Below are 23,490 nucleotides of genomic sequence, written 5' to 3'. Positions count from 1 at the left end.
GTCTTTATTTCTTTGCAATGTGACCAACCTTAGCTTCAAAAGCAGTCTTCGCACTATGTATAGGGAGGGTGCACAGAGAGGGCCTGGTAATAAGCGTGTTCATTTCGTGCTCGTGTCTGTGTACAGCACCTGGTGCTAACTGCTCGCTATACTGCACATTTCAATTTAGGTGCCAAATATACTTCCTTGTGATGCAGTGTGTGCACACCAGGGAATGATCTCGCATGTTGCATGGTACAGCGAGTACTCTTTTCCTTAACATGTAACAAACTGTAGCTGTCTTTCAAAAATATCATTTTAGTGCATCAGCATCAGAACCCCCCATGTTGGAATAATCCGTCGGTCTGAAGCCTCAGGTGACAGAGTGGAGGGAGTGAAATCCACCTTCACGAAATTGCAGGGAAGAGGGAAGAAGAGAGGGCGGGAGGAGGCGGTTGGCAAGCGGTTGCAAATCTGAGTCGAAGGGTGGAGAGAGTGGATGTGTCACTGATGGATGGGATTTCATCGGGTGAGTGGAGTGGGGGTGTCACGTAGTGATTGATGGTACCCATTCGTACAGTCTGACCCTGTCAGCGGCTGCTTGGTCCGGCAGGAACATAATGCTAACTTTGGCTTATGGGGTTTAACGTCCCAAAGCGACTCGGGCTATGAGGGGCGCCACAGTGGAGGGATCCAGTAATTTCAACCAACAGTGGCCCTTAACGTGCTCCGACATCGCACAGCATCTGGGCCTGTAGTGTGTCACCATCGGAATACAACTGCCGCAGGCGGGGTCATACCAGCGTCTAATGGAATTTGTTTAATTTTGTCGTTACACTCACAGTAAGATTAGTCTTTCCCAAGTACAAGTTGTATTTAATGTCAGAGTCCAAGGAAGGGCAGCTTTCCAAAGCCACAGCTGGGCTTGTACAGCGTAATTAAGCAGCATTAACATCCTTTAGAATCAATTAACGTGTTTGTACTATGATTACACAATGGACACAGTATTTATCAAGGCAAACAATGGCAGCGTATATATGCCTGCAAATGTTTAAATCAAGAATAGTATCTGCTAGCTTATTAAAAATATATCATTTATAAAATGACCGTCCAACTTCTCAGAAGTACCAAATCTGTGGAGAAATACAAATTGCAGATTGCCAATATGCCTAGGAAAATACATTTTGACTGTCAAAAAAGGATTAGGAGCACTTTATTATTAACTACGCGAGGATTGTGGAAAGATGGGTCGGGTCACACCCAATAGTGCAAAACATGAACCCTTGGAAAAGATGCGAAGTTGTGGCGCCTATGCACTCATATGCTGTGCATAATGGGCTGCCTTGCATTACCATAACCTGTCCAGGTAGACTGCCACAAGTCAATAAAAATCTCCGATATATACAACCGCAGTTTTCAGTTAGGTAGACATTTTATTTGTGACATTCTTAATCTAGCTGGCAGGCTATCACCAGCCCGAGGTGAATGTGACGTGCAGGATGAAACGGGTGCCATATGTGGATACTGGAGTAAATGTGATGTGATGAGCCTTGGGAGCATTCCTCTTCACATGGCGCCAGGCAGTCTTGCGGCCACATAATACAGCTGACAGTGCTTCATTCTGTAACCTGTAATACCGCAGTTACTTGCATCATGGATGCAGTTTCTTGTGGGAAAAAATTAGAATGGTAAGTTTGGTGCATTTATTACATGGTGTAAAACATGGTGTGGTCAGTTGAACTTTCCCCAGATTTTGATGATTGATGTAGGGAAAGCATTTATTATGCAAATGCATCCATTATTTAAGTAAATATGGTGTACAAAAACCTGGAATGGAAACAGAAATCAGCATCTGCAGGATTGAAACAGATTCCTAACAACTTTGGCGCAGCACCATACCCATGACTGCCAAGCCACATTTTAGCCCCTAGCCTTTCACTCTACACTGTCCTTAATCTGTTCATTCCCAATGGGCCAGACATGAGGCCGTATGGCACTCGGGTATCCGTATCTGCCTATATGGACATGCCACGTTGTCTACACAGCTTTTTAAACACTTGTAGCAACAGTGTCAGTTTTCTCAGAAGCATGAAACTTTGTTACGATTAGTTTTATGACGCACCCAGCACATTAACAGGCATTCTAGCCAAATTATAATTTCGTTGCAGTTGGGCTTTGAAGCATTTTTCATTAATGAGTAAAAAGGAAATGACATTAACTGGGCACTATATGTTTCATCTAAGCTGCCTTCTCGACAAATAGGGGCATTTTAGAATTTCTAGGCAACAAAGTTGGCACAGTGTTCCCATCACACAACAGAAGGCTCATTGCTTGGAAGGCTGGTGGAGAGACACTGTGTAAGAGCCAAGCAAGTTCATTTATGAAGTGCTTTATCATGTGAGGGAAGGCTATTCACGGCTGTTTCTACCATGGCAATATAAGTTCGTGTCACAAATTGCACCAGCAATGTTCTGAAAAATGAGTAATACTGTTTTTCTGTTGCAGCAGTATTCTCTTTGCAAAATAAGATGAATAGTAGTTTTGCGCTGCAGCTTTCAGTGTGCAAGATGACAGCTACGGCTTAGCCTTTTGTCAAGAATACTTTTTCTCATATGCATTGCAGAACTGTAGAACCACATATTGTCAACTGTCCTAAAAGGCAAGGTGTGTTGCTGGGCGAGTTGGTTGGGGTACATCTTGAGAAAAACAGCACTTGCAGACAAAGGAAACGAGAAGGACACACAACTGCGCTGTTTTTTTTTTTGTGTCCTTCTTGTTCTGGTCCTTTGTCTGCAAGCGCTGTTTTTCTCAAGATGTCCTAAAAGGGCGGTGCACTGTGACAGCACGACGCAACAAAGAGGAATGCAGCATGGAGCGACACTTCATACTAATTTTATTGAAGAGCGCATGCCTCTATGAGTGCATCACATGCAGACAAAATGAAATCAAGCAGGGATGACGAAGAAATAAAATTATAGTGAATGCAAGGCAGGTATGAACAAGAAAATGAGTGCACTAATTTCCCAAAGATGAAAAATGTTTGCCAATTGTCAGAAGTTCTCTGTTGAGCAGTGCCAGAGAGGGCGTACTCACACAAGCAGATTCTGAGTAGGGAATGAGGGGCCTGAAATATCTCAATTTCTTAATTGTCGGGTTTAACATTCGGGAGCGGCACATGGGCTATGAGGGACACCATAATGGAGGTCTCTGGATTAATTTACACCACCTGGGGGCCTTTAATGCACGCTGACTTTGCACAGCACATGGCCATCTTTGTATTTTGCCTCCACTGAAATGTGGCCGCTATGGCTGGATCAAACCCACAGCCTTCGTGTAAGCAGTCTAAGAACGCCAGAGCCACTGAGGCGCCGTGGCGGGATGAGTTCTCCATTCCTAGGAGGAAAGTTTCGGGAAAAAGGAATGACTAGAAAAGAAATACCAGAGGCCTGTAGTGCACCCTCAATGGTGCTGCTTGATATGGGATATGATGGCGCACCTTTCTCATGACCATGTGGGCTTCAAGAAAATTAGCAAATGACACTCCTCTTCCTTGCTGTGTCTTGAGCTTGCTATGCTAAAGCACTTTGTCAGAATAGCCCGCCAACTAGCTCATAACATAATCCTAATCCCTCACCTGAAATCTGCCATCTTCAGCTGGCAGGGCCTACAAATGCCAGCACAGTCAAATGCTACTTTCTGGCTGCTCTGCATCTGGCACGAGTGTAGCTCCATTATAGCAACAGCATGCATGTGCTTGCACATGTGCACATGCGTTGCATGGTCAACACGTACTGTACTTGTGTACACGTTGTGGCAAGCCTCGCACTGCTCACAATGAATCTCACAGCCACTGCACGATTTGCTAGTTCTTTCCACTGTGTGCTTGAAGTTCACCAAACTTTGTGACTTTACATGCCACTGGCCATCTCCCACTCTCTCAGTACTGGACTTAGAAAGCTCAATCCCCACTTTATGCTTCCTAAATAGGGCAGATTTGCGGTGGTCTGCTCCTCCTTTGACACCTGTTGTAAAGTTTTTCGGATGTGAAATTGAAGAGTACTTTGATTAATGTATCCAATCACCCATTTACCTTGCCACCAAAGTGAGAGTACTTCAGTGCCTTGTGCATTGACTCCAAGTGATTATTTGTTGTTAATCCAATGTACTGCCGATAGCAGTAAGCCCACTGACATGCCCTCTTTGCGTATGTTTTCTCAAAATTTCTGACAAAGCCAAAGGCAATTAAGCTGATGCTCTTTGGAGTGGATACCAAGAAGTGCAGGGAGCAACTGTTGAGAGTCAGTCTCATCTGTCCACTTCATCAGAGTGTGCAGCATGTCCCTTGTTGTACTCCTGCAGTCCTTGTTTGCGACTGTATTCAGGTGCGTGCTCCAGTTGTGTAGCACCTGCCAGCTGCAAAGCAGTCGACTCCTCAAGGGACCCATCACCTGCTCCCATGCACTGCCATAAACAGGGGCATCATCAGACATAAATGCCTGACACTGTATTGTGTTTTTTTTCTTTGATGGCCTCGCAAAACCTCACCACAGTGCCCGTGTTCACCCTTTTTGAAATCAAGTAGGCACACGGGATACCAAAGGCATCTTGAGAAATTGTGAGCAGGGTTGTCAGTTGGAGTTAGTACTTATTTATGCCATGGGTGGAGTCAGTGCACAGTTTCGCTGCCCCCAATTCATAAAGGAGCTCTCGTTGTGGGAACGTCATTAATGCTAGCTCAAAGTCACCATCATGACTGTTGGGGTCACCCTTCTTCCTGTAATACAACAGTGGCGACGACTCATTTTTTGCCCTCATTTCTTCGACCCATAATTCAACACTCTTAAAATCGTCTGGATCTCTCTGCTCTGTTTTTCCAATCCTAAACTTATCTGCAATGTTACGAAGGTCCTTAGTGGTCACAAGTTGCATCCGTGGGCTTGATCCACTTGTACCTGCTCGGATGTTTGTGCACAATGGTTTTTTCTGGCATTCCTTCTGCTAACCGGCCTGAAAATGGTACAGAAAAAAACTGTTAACATCTCTGGCTCATCTGCCTACAGCCATGTAATAAAGTGACAAATACTTCTGGTCGGATTCCTTCGTCTTCCACTTTGTTCCTTTTCACAGGTGACACACAGTTCATCTTACTTTCATTTCACTTTTGTGGCACTGCAAAGCACACAACAAAATGGTTGTTTCAAAGCCAGATGGACTTTATTTTTATGAGCTTGAGTGTTTAAACTTGCATACTGCAATGCAAAACAGGGAAGTTATATACAGCGTGTTATAAATGCAGAATATAACAGCACTGAAAATGTGGACAAGAAAAGAATAAGGACATGTGCTTCTCATCCTGTCCCATTTCATTCTGCATATTCAAAAAATGCACCGATTCGCCTGACAGCAACCTTTAAAGGAGTAGAGACACCAAATTTTTGAACGCGAACTTTGTTTCTTTGGACTTGTGCACAAGACAATAGTGTGCACGAGTCACAATGTAGAATTCACTTACGCCAGGTGAATAATTTCTAAGTGAATATTTTTCTCATGCTGTTTCAGTTTCAACACCTGAATGACTGCTGCTAAGTCAGAGACAATTGGAGGGCATGCCAGTCATACATAAACTGAAATATAAATGCTGCTTGTTCATTTTTTTTTTTTGCGATTTCAACTCTTGTGCAGGCTTGTGTTTTATGTTAGTGGTTTTTGAGGAAAGGAAATGGTGCAGTAACTGCCTCAACCATGCCATGAAGGAAAGGAGTGAAAGAAGCAAGAGAGAAAGGTGCTGTAGTGGAGGGCTCCGTAATAATTTCGACCGCCTGGGGATCTTTGGGCACTGCACAGCACGTGGGCACCTCTTGCCTCCATCGAAACTCAGCTGCCGCAACCGGGTTCTAACCCGGGTACTCCAGCTTAGTAGCTGAACACTCAAACCACAGCCGTTCCTGCGAGCGTTACTGATGAAGTGCCAAAACAGCCAAATAATTCTAATTAATGAAAGTTCACTGCAGACGATCTGTCTTATGAGAAAAAACATGGCCCTTATACAACCATTAGACTGGTGGCGTTGCTTTGATCAGCAACAAAATGCCTACGCTTTTGACAGGCAGCCAAAAAAAGAGGCTAGCATCGAGTGCAACTGTCAGTCATTCAAGACACGTTTCATAGAGCTCAAGCCGACTTCTTACGGATAAAGTTCAACGTCAGCCGATTGAGCGACAGACCTAGGATAGTCAATGAAACCAGCAGAAAAACAAAAGAACAAGACATTGGAGTAGTTCAGTGCTAGACGACATTCCTAATTATGTTCAGTTCGAAAGACTGGACCCCTTCCACAAAGCATCTCTAAACTAAACGGCATGAAGTTCGTACAGACTGTGCTGTGCATGCAATGTGCCGTGGATCAATTGTTTTTCACCCTTCGATGCGACCAAGTAGGCTCAAGTGAATTGCACTACAGTCAGATACAACTCGAGAACGAAGTGGCAGATGGCCCTTAAAGAAGACCCCCCCAGTCAATGGCGTCAGCTGATTTTCATCAGTTAACCCAATTAAAGCCATAACTAATCCCCTTTCATCTGCCACCCTCCTGCAGTGCTACCCCCTAGGATTAACCATGACATCATGAGAATCGGTCGACGCCATTGGATGGCAGGCTTCCTTTGAGGGGCATTGGCCACTGGGTTCTTAAGCTGTGCCCTACTATAACTTCTTCCGCCCCCTCGTTTTGTGGGACATGCCTTCTCCCACTTTACAATAGGCATTTTCGTGTTGTCCCACCTCTTTTGTGCCATAGATGCATCGCAGAAGAATAAAAATCATTGAAATGATCACTCGAGTTAATGAGCAATATCTTCCCCCTAAAATACATTTCTATTGCACTTTCGTCTCCCATTTATGAAAGGTTGGTGGAGTGTAGCTTCTAAACGTTTTCACATTCCGGTACAGTCAACACAGCATGCACAAATGCTTTGTACAAGAGGAGTGGCTAACCTGCAAGCCCTCTGGCATCATCCTGGGATAGCCTTTGGTGGCAGGCCTCATTGAAGTGTCCGTAGTGTTTCTTTTGAAACACTACATATACCTTGCCCTCTTTCTCCATGACCTCTAGAGTAGCAAAGCAGTGTTTGCTGATTTTGCAGCTTCCTTGCCACTTTTCCTGCCTTTGGCGCTGTTCTATAGGAAGCTCTTCGTACGAGCCGGAACGGTGGCAGTGCAGGTAGCGTTTAAAAACCCTTGGTGCACATTCCTTCTTTCCTGTAGAAGCTATAAAATGGCAGCAAGTTTTGCTTTCTTCTCCGTCTTTCCAGGCGCAAAATCCTGAAACAGAAAGATTGTAAACATAACTAAGCACTCCACATAGTATTAGTTAATTATTAGTGTGAAAGCACAATTCCGAACGGTAAACCCCGAGCAAGATCCTGCGATGTGTATGTGGGTTTGTGCCAAGAGCATAGCAACGGCGACATAGCAACCACAGCCTCACAGCAGCATTGCAACATAGTTATGACACGATGCCAACATATGATGTTAAGTCCATGACCACTCATGACTAAAAAAAAATTTTTAAAAATTGAGGCGTGAACAAAGGTGGGCTCCATTTTGATAAAAACGTGTACACAATGATAGCACATGAATAACGGCATAAGGCATCCTTAGAAAGTCAACAGTAAAGTAACAAGACAAGGCAATGTTCATGAAATTCTGCTTTTGCACGTTTATAAAATTTTGGCAAAACTTCTCTGTCAATTTTTTGTGTATCACACTACTTTCATTTTTTGAAAAGCAAGGCCAAATTAAAGTTTGTACTTTTTACATACACTAATGAAAAATGCATGTGCTATGGAGTGGGCACATATGCAGTACTCTCGCACTACTACTGGCGCTCTGCCTCTGCCAAGTGCGCATGACAATCACAGATTTAGCTTCAAATTTTTAGCCTTTTGCCTGCAGTGCAGAACTGCATTTCCCAGCTTTTTTATTGTTAAAAATTTATCAGTCATTCGCTTACTGTTTTTTCCTGCTATAGCGCATGGGGAACAATTTTTGGAGAAAATTATTAAGTTCAGGTTAAGTTATTACACGGACTGTTACATGGAAGTATTTCAATTTTACTACACCCTGCAAAAACTCATTCCTGCACAGCAACCTTTTACATGGCCCTGTCCTTTGACCACATATTCAGGTCAGCGCTGTTAACTTCTAAAGGCAGAACAATGCTGGGCATTCTTCCTACACACTTCTGCGTGTTGCGATTGCCATGGCTTCAGCGCTGCTAAGCCAGTGCATGCCGCGACAATGTTGTGTGTCCTGTCGAGACATTGCAGGTGCCTGCAACAAAGCATAAGCAAGGCCTGTAGCAGCGAGTCTGCTGCAAGGACCAGTTTTTTTCCTACAGTGGCCACTTTAAATATGAAAGAGAGTGCACTGCTTGTCACTTGCTTGTCAAGTGACAAGCAAGCTTGTCACAGCTTGTCAGGACACCAAAAAAAAATTCTGCAGACACACATAAGACTGCTTACCAGCGAGAATGCCAAAGCATTAAAGTGCACAGTCATGCTATGTTGCAGAATGACGAGTCATGAGTGCAAGGCATGACTACGCAACTTTGTACAAACTCTGCACACCTTATGTTACTAGTAAAGTGCTGAGTCATGCTACACTTCAGAATGATTAGGAGTCAAAACTATGACTACCTAAACTTTGTACAAACTATACACCTTACATTACAAATAAGTGCAAAATGACTATGACAAGTCATGGCTTTCAAAGGTTATAGTACTACGTTACGTTTCACATTTCACTCGAATGCCCGCAAAGGCTACCTCTGCAGATCTGTTGCACTAGACTAAGCCCATTGAAATCTTCATGGTTCCTTTAAAAAACGTGCATGTCATCGCTAAGTTTTTGTGCACAAAACCACGTGCAAGTTTCCCCAGGTGAGTGTAAGCCCGTAAATAAAAAAAAAAGAACGCGCTTTGTGTTTACAAAGTTAAAATGCGCGCACTCGAAAAGTCAATAAACTGCAACTTTTCAATCGGTAATCTAAGCGCGCGACTGCATCCCGCTTTGGCCCTTTATTGCTTTAATCACAGCGTGCGTGCATGCAGACTTCGTTTCTTACCTTTATTAGAGTCGAAGACTAGATTCTCCACCTCTTCCTCGAAGTCGTGGTGCCGTCGCAGGTCACGAAGGGCGACAAAATGCTTCGGACGTAAGTCGCACAAGAACGGCCGTGCCTTACTACATGTTGTTGTTGTGACTGGGAGAAGGATGCATGGGCCTGCCTACTGGCTGGTGCCGAGCCACCACCGCTGCCGCGTGCAGATAGAGGAGAGATCAGAGGAAAGAGAAAAAGAAAAGACGCGTCGCAGCAACAACCGCGTCCTTCCCCATGAATATCCTTGATGGGTGTTTTTAAATTACTAGTATTGAAGAACGCCTTGTCGCAAACCGCTGAAGCAAGGCCATCGCACGTGTCCGTCTGCATGCTCAAGGCAAAAAAAAATAAAAAAAAAACAAGCGAGCAAGAAATGCACCTTGGGATACCTTGGGATATTGAGCAAGGATTTTCAAGAAGAGTTGAGATTTTCCCTGTCGGTTGAAGCGCAGTGTTCCCCAAAAGTCCCCACAGAGTGACGTAGAGTAGAGCAGTGACGTCTGTTCTCGGTTGGCCAATCGCAACGAGGATCACCTTCCTCTGAATACGCCCTCCGACTGGCGTCCCAGAACCCTCCTCGCAGCGCCGCCTCTCCTCCTCCGCTCTTTTCTCCCTTCTCCTCTTTTTTTCTTTCACGGCTGTTGCGCTCTTCGGTCTATTCCTCCGGCGAGTCTGCCTCCGCGCACCGCCGCCGCGAATCTGCGCGTCTTCGGAACCGCGGCCTGGTCAGCGCGCCTCTCAATGTGCTGACGCATGAACACGTAGGTGGTGGTGGAAACGTTTATTGCCAATGATGTAAATCGTAGGGGGCGCCTGGTTTGCCGCAAAAGTTTGCATGATTACGAGAATTGGTCTGGGTATCGGGCATGCAGCAGTATTGGGTATTGAGCAGTCCGGGTTTGTAGTTGTCGCCAATGAGCAGCCTGCGCTATGGTGAGGGACGGAGCGGGGGGTGCGTATTACCTTCTTTTGTCTCGGTAATACGAGAGAATATCACGGAAGGAGACCAGGTAGTGCGCGGGCCGCGGGCGAACGGACCGTCGTGTGAATCGCCCTTTAACGCCATTTTAAGTACGTGCGCAGTCGCCTTCTTTGCGCGGGGAACGTGCCGGCCACACAAATGGCTCGAAGGGCAACGCGAAAATCGCGAGCCGGCCGCCCTAGAAGCTCGCCAGGAGCAGAACAGCTGTGAAAGACAATACGATCAGAATCGCTTTATTAAGGCGAAAGCCTTTTAATGCCTCATACTGTCGTGAGCAGGGAATGCACTACCTGGTCTCCTTCCGTGATATTCTCTCGTATTACCGAGACAATAGAAGGGAATACGCACCCCCCGCTCCGTCCCTCACCATAGCGCAGGCTGCACATTGGCGACAACTACAAACCCGGACTGCTCAATACCCAATACTGCTGCATGCCCGATACCCAGACCAATTCTCGTAATCATGCAAACTTTTGCGGCAAACCAGGCGCCCCCTACGATTTACATCATTCAGCGGTTCAGAAGACACGCAGATTCGCGGCGGCGGTGCGCGGAGGCAGACTCGCCGGAGGAATAGACCGAAGAGCGCAACAGCCGTGAAAGAAAAAAAGAGAAGGGAGAAAAGAGCGGAGGAGGAGAGGCGGCGCTGCGAGGAGGGTTCTGGGACGCCAGTGAGGAAATTGCCTTGTGATGATGGGTGCTCGGGTTACGACTCGCCGGAGAAACTGTGTAACCTGTGTTAAAACATCGGTGCAGTGCAAATGTATCTTCGGGAGCGTCATTTCTTTTTATTTCCTGCGGGCTGTGCGCACATTTGCCTGCAATAAACATATCGGCGTGATGAATGGGTGACTGAACACTTCCGCTAGCCATTTCGGTTTAGGTTGTAACAACATGGAAACAAGAATCATTGCCGCTTTTGAATCACGACTGATTGACAGTGTACAAATCTCTAATATGTGCCAAATCATAAGTCTGTTTTTCATGAGCATTTCAATTGATGTAGCGCAGAAAAAAAAAAGTGTGGCAACAGCTTATGCAATCAAAACTGACCACAGAGCAAGTTGAGCATAACGAGTCTTGATGAAAAAGAAAAAATATTGAGAAAACCTTTGCCATTGCTTTTTTTCTCTTTTTGCATAGCAGTGTTAAGTCAATATTGACAAATGCTTGGCAGTATTCAGTTCAAGTGGGATGTTGGTTTCCACTGCAATCAGAAAAATACAGTGGTCTTGAAGCACCTCATAGGCAATGACAGTGTCTGTTGTTGATTTTGCTCATGGTCCTTTTCGATCCGGGGATCAGTGGTACGAAACTGGATGTGTTTGCAATGCTATTGTTGCAGAGCTGCTTGCGAAATCGGCCTTATTGGTGTTAAGTGGTTGTTCAGCGGTGCTTCCTGGGTCAGCCGCAGCACTTTGTTTAACAAGCCATTCTCAAAGCTTTGAGAAGATCTCGTCGATGCACTTGCATATGTCTGTCTGCTACCACCTTCATTTGCCTGTGACTGCTTGCTACAGACATGACTACTTGCAGACTGCAAAATAAGCCCTGTGGAGCTGGTAAAGCTACGCTAGGAACAAAGACGATGGTAACAACATCACTGCACAGGGTAGCAATTCTTGCTCTGTCGTCGTCCCTTAGCACAGTTTCGACATGCCAACTTGCCACCGGTGCACCCCACAGTACGCTATGATCAAGTTCTGTGAAATTTACAGAAAGCAACAACGGGAGAGGAAGTAGGTTGTATAGGCATATCTAGTGCATGCTGTACAGATAGCTTCCTGCCTTATTATAGCCTGGCCCCTCTGTTTACAATCCTTCATCACCCAGCACCTATGGCCCTATTTGTGTTATTGGCATGTGCTGCAAATCACCGAACACATTTCATACTCTTGACCCTGCTAGATTGTTTTGGCCCATTAAGTTGTTTGATTCAAATCGGCAAGCTTTTAGAAGACATTTCTGCAATAGCCAACTTTTTCTTGTTCTTCACGACATGCACCGTGACTGCAACATCCCCCTATGATGCTTTTGTTCTTTGCTTTGAAAAAGCATGCATTTCCCCTATTTATGTGAGGCTGGTTTTCTCGTGCTTTAACTTGCATCCAATAGCTCTAAACTGGATCCAAGCTTAAACAGCCAGCCTTCGGCAAATTTCCCTTGCCAATTCTTATGTATCTTGCCTTTTCCTGCAATCTCGGACGTCCGCCAAGGCACTCCTTTGGGCCTCAGCTTTTCATTACTTGCATTATTACCGTCCCTTCAGTGTTTTGTCATATGCCTTCACTGACAGCCATATGGTGTGTGCCATATTGCAATCAATACCAGCATTTCAGTTGTTCAAAACAACAATTAGCATGCCCTGGATTGTCCTGTTTGCTAATGTTACTAAGAATGCAGTAATATTGTTTTTTATTGTCAGCATTACATTTTGCCAACTCATAAGACCTTCCAATAAAGGTATATTCACTGTATACTGGTTCAAATACCTAATAATCCTCATACACCCACCCACAACCTAGGATATTTACACCATGACGTGTTGTTAGTATCACCGTCTTCCAAGTTACTTGCATTAAATTCCTCTGTGTGTCATCAACTTGGGTATTCTAATGGCACATGGCACAAATCTAACTTAACTAGAATCCTTGAATTAGTTCAGTCCTGAGCCGCTTGTTTTATTTTCTCAGGCCATTTTTGAAGTTCCAGTGTGACAGCACCAAAAGTGCATATTTGAATGTCTTCATCTTATGCAGGTTTTTTTTGCTCCTTACCAACACGTCCCCAACTAATCAGTCCCAACTTGTAGTCTCTCGTGCACTAGGTGCACTAACACTCTTGTGCCTTGTTTAGCTCATATGCCACTGAATTTCAAGATTCGTTTTTGTTCGTGCCACAGAAGGCTGTAACGGTCTTGCATCCCACAAGGCTGTGTATCTTACTGTCCTGCGAAGTGGTTACTACAGAAATCATGCTATAAATTACGAACTCACTGAGCTCCTACCTGGCACACCATTTTAAAGCTCGCTACTAAAGTAACGTCATTTAGGACCATTGAGGTGTGATAAATATGAAAACAAATAGATCTGATATAGTGCTCAGTCACTCGGTCACCTCGGCAAACCAGTACAATGCTCTCTTATGCATAACGTGTTCATTGCGAACTATCGGGGCAGATTTACACAATAGTAGCATTTGGGCTAACTTTGCGCAAGCTAGCTCTAGCTACCTACATTCGCTCACTGCAAAGCTAAACATGCATTAGTGCACCCACCTGTTGTTGACCAGGCTTCTCTTTGTGCTTGTCTGTTCTGCTCAGCTGAGCAACACACTGACTTCATGATGTGGCTCAGTGAGAATTCTACATCTGTATGCTTATGCATGTAACTTGTATATAGTCACATGTACTAAGGATAGTATTAACTGGGCAATTGGTTCAGCTTAAAAGCTCTCATCATCAGATTGCATCAAAGAGATCGCAATAAAAGACAAAAGTCATCACTGCCTTTCTATTTTTCTTCGTCATCCTTCGGCCTGACTTCAACTTGGTTTTTTTCCAACTTCCTTATGACTACTGATGGCTCAGTTAATTCGTTTCCTTGCAACCCAGACTGGCAGTGGAATAAGGATATTTTGCTAAGAAATTGGTAATTAGTAACTAGTACGACATCATTCTATATATAACAAGTGGTGCGGATATCGATTAACAAATACAGATTCTCTCTTTTGCTTGCTGCTTTGGGAATCATAGTTGCCCTTAAAATTTGTCATATTATTTTTTTACTGATCAGAAAGGACGTACCTTCAAGATTGCTGTAGAGCTTTACTGGAGAACTTAAGCATCTATGGCCCACACATACTTCAATGGCTTATTTTTCAATTCATTCTGTCCTGAGACATCATAGCTCTTATTTCTGAAAATTAACTTTTTCGCATTCTGCTTGATATGATTGTGTTTGTTTGAGGTAACTGCAAAATATGAAGCAGTTCCCGTTCCCTTGACTATACAACGCATTCTATCCTAGTCTCCGCCAATATTTGCTATGTAAACTTTCCAAATCGGTTCTTGCATTTCCTTAACTTCTAGGCCAGTGTACTTACTCCCTTATCTAATTATGTATGGATTAATGAGGATGGCACATGTATACTTTTCTGAAACACAAAGCAACCACTTTGTTTTAAATTCATGGGACAGTTATGAATGCTTTGTGGTCGTACGCACAATATGCCACCTTGTTTCTGTGCATGTCAACATTGATTGGCTCTCAACAGAACTTTCCACACTTGTTTACTATGCTGCATACTGGTTTGCACAATGTTCACTGCAATGTCACTTCAGGAAGCACTGGTAAAAGGAAGCGGCCTGCCCACTGTCACTGAACAAAAGCGTGCACTTTAGTACAGTGATGCGCACCATATCCGCTTTGAAGCCACTGAGCGGTATTTCTATTTCGATTTTCGTAATGGTGTGAAAAACATGACGAAAAAAATCAGAAAAGAAATCAGTATTATTGCGTCGTCATTTTTCTGTGATATTGTAAACACCTGCAGTTAACACTGATCTTCCATATTAGTAAAGGTTGGGAACAATGTAATTTCCTCATTTATAGATGCATTCATATCTGATGGTAACATGCTAAAATATGCTGATTTTTTCATGCATGCATAATACACACATACACCTTTTCTTTAATGAGAGACAGTGGCGTGTTTGATGTCATTTGACCACACATACTATGATGTGGATAGTGATGATACTATGATAGTGATACTATGATGTAGAAGTGCGGCGGGAGTGAACAGGGACACAAGAAGAATGATATACAGGTGATGCTGGATTTCCCACAGCTGAAGAACCAAGCTGGGCAAAAATGATCTGGTTTGGTTTGGTTTATGGGGTTTAACGTCCCAAAGCGACTAAGGCTATGAGAGACGCCGTAGTGGAGGGCTCCGGAAATTTCGACCACCTGGGGTTCTTTAACGTGCTATGACAGAGCATTGTTAAAGGCTGTGAACAAGCAGTCCACATCAGCAGCAGCAGATGCCCTCTCTACAGATGCAACAACCAATCTTGTCAAGGTCACCTTGACGTCAGAAGCAGTAGCATGGACTAAGCCTCGGTACTATTCCCTTTTATCTAAGAGCACACAGAGGCATCTGCTCTACGTCACCTTTTGTGTAGGACAGTCCAGCATACACTGTTCGTGATATCGCTTTGGACAGTTGGCAGTATCAGTGAGGTGTTTGTTGCGGGTTGTCTCTTTTTGTTTCATGTTAACTATGCGTATCTATTCCTACCACAAATATTTTTGTTTGCATTGAATTGGCGTCTAAGCTCAGCCAACAACCAATGTTCAGTTTTGGTTTTTGGCTGTCAGAACATGTTATCACCGAACACTATAGTCAGATTCAATTTAAGTCTGCAGTGAAGCTCTGCCATTTGGACCGCCGCACAGAATTCTTCCGCGCCAAAAAAAGTAGTCCGCTGTTAAAACTTTTATTGTATACTACCGTATTTTCCGGTATATAAGACGCACCCTTGTATAAGACGCACCCGCCATATATGAAGGCTCTCATTGAAAAAGTTGGTATATAAGACGCACCAGTGTATAAGACGCACCCCAATTTACCCACTTAGTCTAGTGAGGGTTAATTAAACACGCTTGCTCGACCATCGCGAAATGAACCATGGATGGACTCCTCTGATCGCATAAAAGCTCCGTAGCTCCGTAGGCCCGCAGCCCGATTTCCGTTTTCGGTAGCATACTCGACCGCATATAATTTGAACTTTGCGGTGTAGCTCTTGCGCAACTTCGGTGGCATACTATAGTAAGACCGAGCACGACAGGTGTAGGTAGTGGAAAACACACGCCGAAGTCACCAGCACAGACGTAATACGTACACGGTTGCGAAGTTGCAAAGAATGACTAAAAAAGTACGCCGGCTTGGCTTGTTTTGACAATGGCGAGAAGCGCGACTGTCGCCATCTTTTGGAATTTCACATTACGTTTGCTTGCGCCTCTGAAACGACCGTGTGTGATTCTAGAAGTCGTCATCCCCGCCGTTTCATGATAAAGTTCATCTAAAAAAAGTTGCGCACGGCGGTCCTCGTATTGAAGTATTAACCGTGTTACTACCGCATCATTGGTAGTGATATTTTCTTGGTGAAAAAAGCTTGAGCACGAACCTGAGTAATTTCTGAATTCGCGAAAAAAAAAAGAAAAATTCGCATATAAGACGCACCCTTGTATAGGACGCACCAGCAAGATTTTTGACAAAAAACCGCGTCTTATACACTGGAAAATACGGTACTATAAGAAGCTTATTACAAGAAAAAATGATAAGCTCTAGAATTCTGATACCTGGATAGATTAATAAAGTCAAACATCGAACAACTTATTTTGTTTACTGTTATTGGTTAGTGGAGTAATACAGGATGCCTCGGGCCATGACCGAGTGCTAACAACTGCTGTTTCTTTTAAGTTTTATCCTACTATACATGAGGTACGCGGTATGTGAACCAGAATCATAAAATTTCAGTCACAGCAATTTCATCTTGTTCAGATGTTTGATGTGTGTTCCACAAGGTCACCATCCTCAAATCTAGCAAACCATTGTCATGAAATGCACCATTATTTTTTTACTTGCAGTTATGTTGTAGGTAGGCAGCCAATGTCTGTGTTAAGGTACTCCACTCAGGATGTCGGTTTGCTTCTGCAAACAATGGAAACTCACTAAAAGCATGTGTTTGATTGCACAGACGGTTACCAGTTGAAAATAATAACAGTCATATTCACCCGACATCACTGCTATCATTCAGCAGCACAGAGAACCCTATGCAACAATTTTGTGGCAACAAACGACAGAGCGCAGGAGCCACTGTGTATACGCATGTATGGAGTGCATGCTGCACGTACTGTTTCTTACTTCAGAATGCTGGCCTTTGCCAGTTACCACCCAGCAGCTATTGCCCCATTTCCATCACTATGCAAGATCAATGCTCAAATGCATGTGCGGTAATTAGTATCCAACTGTACAGCACTGCATACAAGAATTCCCAGTAAGTGTCAGCAGTTCACCCATGATGGCTATCATTAATCCTGCTTTTCAATTATAACCTCAGGAATGCCTTCAGGTACTTTCCCTGGGCCTTTTCACACCTCTGTCCCATTATGGGGACAGTGCTTCTAATTAGCCCCCTCAGTTCATCCATCAATAACTGTTCCCTCTTGAGGCTGTTCACTGGTACATGTTCCTCCATAATGTCATTTTCCACCTGTCTTAGTTGTTTTTTGGGCTTCTCCCAATAAATGCAGACTTCATAATCTCTTTTGTCAGTTAAATTGTTATCCTTTGTCATTGTATGACCGTCGCAGCATTCCTTTCTGAAAATTTGTCATCCTTCATTTTAAATACCCCTAGTATGCGGTCTTGACATTGCGCGCATCCATCCCGGCATCCGTGGGATTGGTACGCGTTACAGATTCCGCAAATATGTGCTTCCGAATTCGCTCACGCGGATATGTACAGGTCACACAGCCTGCCTTAATTTCGAGTGCTACCATACTGTACATGCGCCCGTTTCTTCGCCCTCCATCACGTGCCCCAGTAGTACGGAAGCTCTTTCGCAGCGGCTCAATGCGCGGGCACAGCGGGGAATCAAGGCATCAACCCACGAGACGATTCACTTTGAAACCGGTTCGCATCTCCGTGGTTCGCCGCGTGGCGTCACCTTTGCGTGTGCAAAGTTCTTCGTCCTGTTGCCGGCTGAACTTCGGCACGCCATGGCTATGCCGAAGTTCAGCCTAGGTGCCGGTCGCCGAGGAGCAAAAAAAGACCACGTTTTCGCGCCGTCTAGGTTGCCAACAGGAGCATGCTATTGGACAGACGGCAATCCCGGGCGCGCCAATCGGAACGCTTTAAACCATCCGCCTCGTCCGCCAGCTCCAAAATGATCGTACAACACCCATTCCGCCCCACGCCCGAGCGAAGGCCGAAAGCGAGCGGTTCGCTCGCAGGCGGATCCGCCCAAAAACGATCGTACAACGGCCTGAGCGGATCCGCCAGGCAGGCGGACTGGCGGACCGAACGACCAGACAATAGGCATTCGCCCCGTTCGGCAGGCGAAAGGAAAGTTGGTGAACTTCAACTTTGGGGCGGACGAGCGAACCGCCCGGCGACCGAATTGCAGCGATTGGCTGCTTTTTACGTGACGTAGGCATCCGCTCCTGCCGGGCAAGATGGCCGTCCGTCGACTGAACTGGGGAGCGAGGCATAGGTCGTGGCTGTAGTGGTGGCACCTATGCCGCGAGGCATACTATATTGGCCACATGTTGATATTACGAGTGTTCAGAGCGACTGCGAACTTCTCCGCGTGCAGCAGCGGCGAGCAGCGACAGTTTCCCGAGTTGAAATCGACGCTGATGTAGTTGACAGAGCGCCTCTTCAAACCGACGCAAGACCTACGCGTTGGCGGTGTCACGAAGTGTTTATATGGAGCTGTTTGTGGTTGCTGCAAGCGTTCCTAATTCCTGCGAGGATCATCACGCACAGCGGCGAACAACAGCTGCTCACGGTGAACTTTTGTGCGTGCATGAGCTGCGTAGCACAGTGACTAGTGTCCGCGTAGTGAAAGTGATTGCGATCGAAGCGAGTGCTTTTACGTCAAGGCAGTGAAATGTGCGCCTTCGAGAGCTCACTACGCACGCCGTGCTTTCCGAATGCTGAAATGAACGTGGCGTTGTGCAGCTAGTCGCATTCGTTGCGATGGTTGCAGTGATCGCGACCGAAGCGTGCACATGACGTTGTTGCTGGCTACGCATTCGTTACCATTCTGTTCGCGATTCGTGTTGGCACTGTGCTTGAGAATTGCCGTGTGTGCGACGTGACGCGACGCGAGCTTGGCTGCACGGCCGTAGGACTGTTTTGCGGCGACAACAGCGATGTCGCCATCCTTCTGCGCTTTGGTGCTCCATTCAGTACGTTTTGTGATGATGGGTGCTCGGTTTACGACTCGCCGGAGAAACTGTGTAACCTGTGTGAAAACATCGGTGCAGTGCACATGTATCTTCGGGAGCGTCATTTATTTTTATTTCCTGCCGGCTGTGCGCACATTTGCCTGCAATAAACATATCGGCGTGATGAATGGGTGACTGAACACTTCCGCTAGCCATTTCGGTTTAGGTTGTAACAACATGGTATTCCGCGATTACAAACAAGAATCATTGCCGCTTTTGAATCACGACTGATTGACAGTGTACAAAATCTCTAATATGTGCCAACTCATAAGTCTGTCTTTCATGAGCATTTCAATTGATGTAGTGCAGAAAAAAAAAGTGTGGCAGCAGCTTATGCAATCAAAACTGACCACAGAGCAAGTTGAGCGTAATGAGTCTTGATGAAAAAGAAGAAAAAGATATTGAGAAAACCTTTGCCATTGCTTTTTTCTCTTTTTGCTTAGCAGTGTTAAGTCAATACTGACAAATGCTTGGCAGTATTCAGTTTAAGTGGGATGTTGGTTTCCACTGCAATCAGAAAAATACAGTGGTCTTGAAGCACCTCATAGGCAATGACAGTGTCTGTTGTTGATTTTGCTCATGGTCCTTTTCGATCCGGGGATCAGTGGTACGAAACTGGATGTGTTCGCAATGATATTGTTGCAGAGCTGCTCGCGAAATCGGCCTTATTGGCGTTAAGCGGTTGTTCAGCGGCGCTTCCTGGGTCAGCCGCAGCACTTTGTTTAACAAGCCATTCTCGAAGCTTTGAGAAGATCTCGTCGATGCACTTGCATATGTCTGTCTGCTACCACCTTCATTTGCCTGTGACTGCTTGCTACAGACATGACTACTTGCAGACTGCAAAATAAGCCCTGTGGAGCTGGTAAAGCTACGCTAGGAACAAAGACGATGGTAACAACATCACTACACAGGGTAGCAATTCTTGCTCTGTTGTCGTCCCTTAGCACAGTTTCGACATGCCAACTTGCCACCAGTGCACCCCACAGTACGCTGTGATCAAGTTCTGTGAAATTTACTGAAAGCAACAACGGGAGAGGAAGTAGGTTGTATAGGCATATCTAGTGCATGCTGTACAGATAGCTTCCTGCCTTATTATAGCCTGGCCCCTCTGTTTTTAATCCTTCATCACCCAGCACCTATGGCCCTATTTGTGTTATTGGCATGTGCTGCAAATCACCAAACACATTTCATACTCTTGACCCTGCTAGATTGTTTTGGCCCATTAAGTTGTTTGATTCAAATCGGCAAGCGTTTAGAAGACATTTCTGCAATAGCCAACTTTTTCTTGTTCTTCACGACATGCACCTTGACTGCAACATCCCCCTATGATGCTTTTGTTCTTTGCTTTGAAAAAGCATGCGATTCCCCTATTTATGTGAGGCTGGTTTTCTTGTGCTTTAACTTGTATCCAATAGCTCTAAACTGGATCCAAGCTTAAACAGCCAGCCTTCGGCAGATTTCCCTTGCCAGTTCTTATGTATCTTGCCTTTTCCTGCAATCTCGGACGTCCGCCAAGGCACTCCTTTGGGCCTCAGCTTTTCATTACTTGCATTATTACCGTCCCTTCAGTGTTTTGTCATATGCCTTCACTGACAGCCATATGGGGTGTGCCATATTGCAATCAATACCAGCATTTCAGTTGTTCAAAACAACAATTAACATGCCCTGGATTGTCCTGTTTGCTAATGTTACTAAGAATGCAGTAATATTGTTTTTTATTGTCAGCATTACATTTTGCCAACTTATAAGGACTTCCGATAAAGGTATATTCACTGTATACTGGTTCAAATACCTAATAATCCTCATACACCCACCCACAACCTAGGATATTTACACCATGACGTGTTGTTAGTATCACCGTCTTCCAAGTTACCTGCATTCAATTCCCCTGTGTGTCATCAACTTGGGTATTCTAATGGCACATGGTACAAATCTAATTTAACTAGAATCCTTGAATTAGTTCAGTCCTGAGCCGCTTGTTTTATTTTCTCAGGCCATTTTTGAAGGTCCAGTGTGACAGCACTAAAAGTGCATATTTGAATGTCTTCATCTTATGCAGGTTTTTCTTGCTCCTTACCAACACGTCCCCAACTAATCAGTCCCAACTTGTAGTCTCTCGTGCACTAGGTGCACTAACACTCTTGTGCCTCATTTAGCTCATATGCCACTGAATTTCAAGATTCGTTTTTGTTCGTGCCACAGAAGGCTGTAACGGTCTTGCATCCCACAAGGCTGTGTATCTTACTCTCCTTCGAAATGGTTACTACAGAAATCATGCTATAAATTACGAACTCACTGAGCTCCTACCTGTCACACCATTTTAAAGCTCGCTACTAAACTAACGTCATTTAGGACCACTGAGGTGTGATAAATATGAAAACAAATAGATCTGATATAGTGCTCAGTCACTCGGTCACCTCGGCAAACCAGTACAATGCTCTCTTATGAATAACGTGTTCATTGAGAACTTTGTTCATAATTTATTTCACACTATATCGGGGCAGATTTACACAATAGTAGCATTTGGGCTAACTTTGCACAAGCTAGCTCTAGCTACCTACATTCGCTCACTGCAAAGCTAAACATGCATTTGTGCACCCACCTGTTGTTGACCAGGCTTCTCTTTGTGCTTGTCTGTTCTGCTCAGCTGAGCAACACACTGACTTCATGATGTGGCTCAGTGAGAATTCTACATGTGTATGCTTATGCATGTAACTTGTATATAGTCACATGTACTAAGGATAGTATTAACTGGGCAATTGGTTCAGCTTAAAAGCTCTCATCATCAGATTGCAGCAAAGAGATAGCAATAATGGACAAAAGTCATCACTGCCTTTCTGTTTTTCTTCGTCATCCTTCGGCCTGACTTCAACTTGGTTTTTTTCCAACTTCCTTATGACTACTGATGGCTCAGTTAATTCGTTTCCTTGCAACCCAGACTGGCAGTGGAATAAGGATATTTTGCTAAGAAATTGGTAATTAGTAACTAGTACGACATTATTCTATATATAACAAGTGGTGCGGATATCGATTAACAAATACAGATTCTCTCTTTTGCTTGCTGCTTTGGGAATCAGAGTTGCCCTTAAAATTTCTCATATTATTTTTTACTGATCAGAAAGGACGTAGCTTCAAGATTGCTGTAGAGCTTTACTGGAGAACTTAAGCATCTATGGCCCACACATACTTCAATGGCTTATTTTTCAATTCATTCTGTCCTGAGACATCATAGCTCTTATTTCTGAAAATTAACTTTTTTGCATTCTGCTTCATATGATTGTGTTTGTTTGAGGTAACTGCAAAATATGAAGCATTTCCCGTTCCCTTGACTATACAAAGCATTCTATCCTAGTCTCCGCCAATATTTGCTATGTAAACTTTCCAAATCGGTTTTTGCACTTCCTTAACCTCTAGGCCAGTGTACCTACTCCCTTATCTAATTATGTATGGATTAATGAGGATGGCACATGTATACTTTTCTGAAATACGGAGCAACCAGTTCGTTTTAAATTCATGGGACAGTTAGGAATGCTTTGTGGTCATACGCACAATACGCCACCTTGTTTCTGTGCATGTCAACATTGATTGGCTCTCAACAGAACTTTCCACACTTGTTTACTATGCTGCGTACTGGTTTGCACAATGTTCACTGCAATGTCACCTCAGGAAGCACTGGTAAAAGGAAGTGGCCTGCCCACTGTCACTGCAGAACAAAAGCGTGCACTTTAGTACAGTGATGCGCACCATATCCGCTTTGAAGCCACTGAGTGGTATTTCTATTTCAATTTTCGTAATGGTGTGAAAAACATGACGAAAAAAAATCAGAAAAGAAATCAGTATTATTGCGTCGTCATTTTTCTGTGATATTGTAAACACCTGCAGTTAACACTGATCTTCCATATTATTAAAGGTTGGGAACATTGTAATTTTCTCATGTATAGATGCATTCATATCTGATGGTAACATGCTAAAATGTGCTGATTTTTTCATGCATGCATAATACACACATACACATACACCTTTTCTTTAATGAGAGACAGTGGCGTGTTTGATGTCATTTGACCACACATACTATGATGTGGATAGAGTTGAAGTGCGGCGGGAGTGAACAGGGACACAAGAAGAATGATATACAGGTGATGCTGGATTTCCCACAGCTGAAGAACCAAGCTGGGCAAAAATGATCTGGTTTGGTTTGGTTTGGTTTGGTTTATGTGGTTTAACGTCCCAAAGCGACTAAGGCTATGAGAGACGCCGTAGTGGAGGGCTCCGGAAATTTCGACCACCTGGGGTTCTTTAACGTGCTATGACAGAGCATTGTTAAAGGCTGTGAAACAAGCAGTCCACAT

At 44.4% G+C, this 23,490-nt stretch overlaps 2 long non-coding RNA genes across 9 annotated transcripts in view; one reads left to right on the top strand and one right to left on the bottom strand.

The window, feature by feature from the left end:
• Positions 1-23,490, top strand: part of LOC149354544 (uncharacterized) — a 177,240-nt gene that overhangs the window by 11,608 nt on the left and 142,142 nt on the right. The gene's annotated exons all lie outside the window — the stretch shown is intronic.
• Positions 1,393-9,688, bottom strand: LOC149354546 (uncharacterized). 6 transcript variants are annotated; one of them, XR_016291358.1, is made up of 4 exons: positions 9,104-9,677; positions 6,973-7,299; positions 5,063-5,148; positions 1,393-4,986 (listed from the first exon to the last, which is right to left on the bottom strand). It is a non-coding gene; the product is annotated as an uncharacterized LOC149354546 (long non-coding RNA). The 6 variants fall into 6 exon arrangements; XR_016291356.1 differs by having other exon boundaries at positions 5,063-7,299; positions 9,104-9,687; XR_016291357.1 differs by having other exon boundaries at positions 1,393-5,148; positions 9,104-9,674.

This window comes from Amblyomma mixtum, chromosome 3 (genome assembly GCF_055824585.1).
Source record: "Amblyomma mixtum isolate Tamu chromosome 3, ASM5582458v1, whole genome shotgun sequence".
NCBI classification, from domain to species: domain Eukaryota; kingdom Metazoa; phylum Arthropoda; class Arachnida; order Ixodida; family Ixodidae; genus Amblyomma; species Amblyomma mixtum.
The sequence above is the reverse complement of the archived record's forward strand: the minus strand, read 5'-3'. Positions and strand labels throughout refer to the sequence as shown.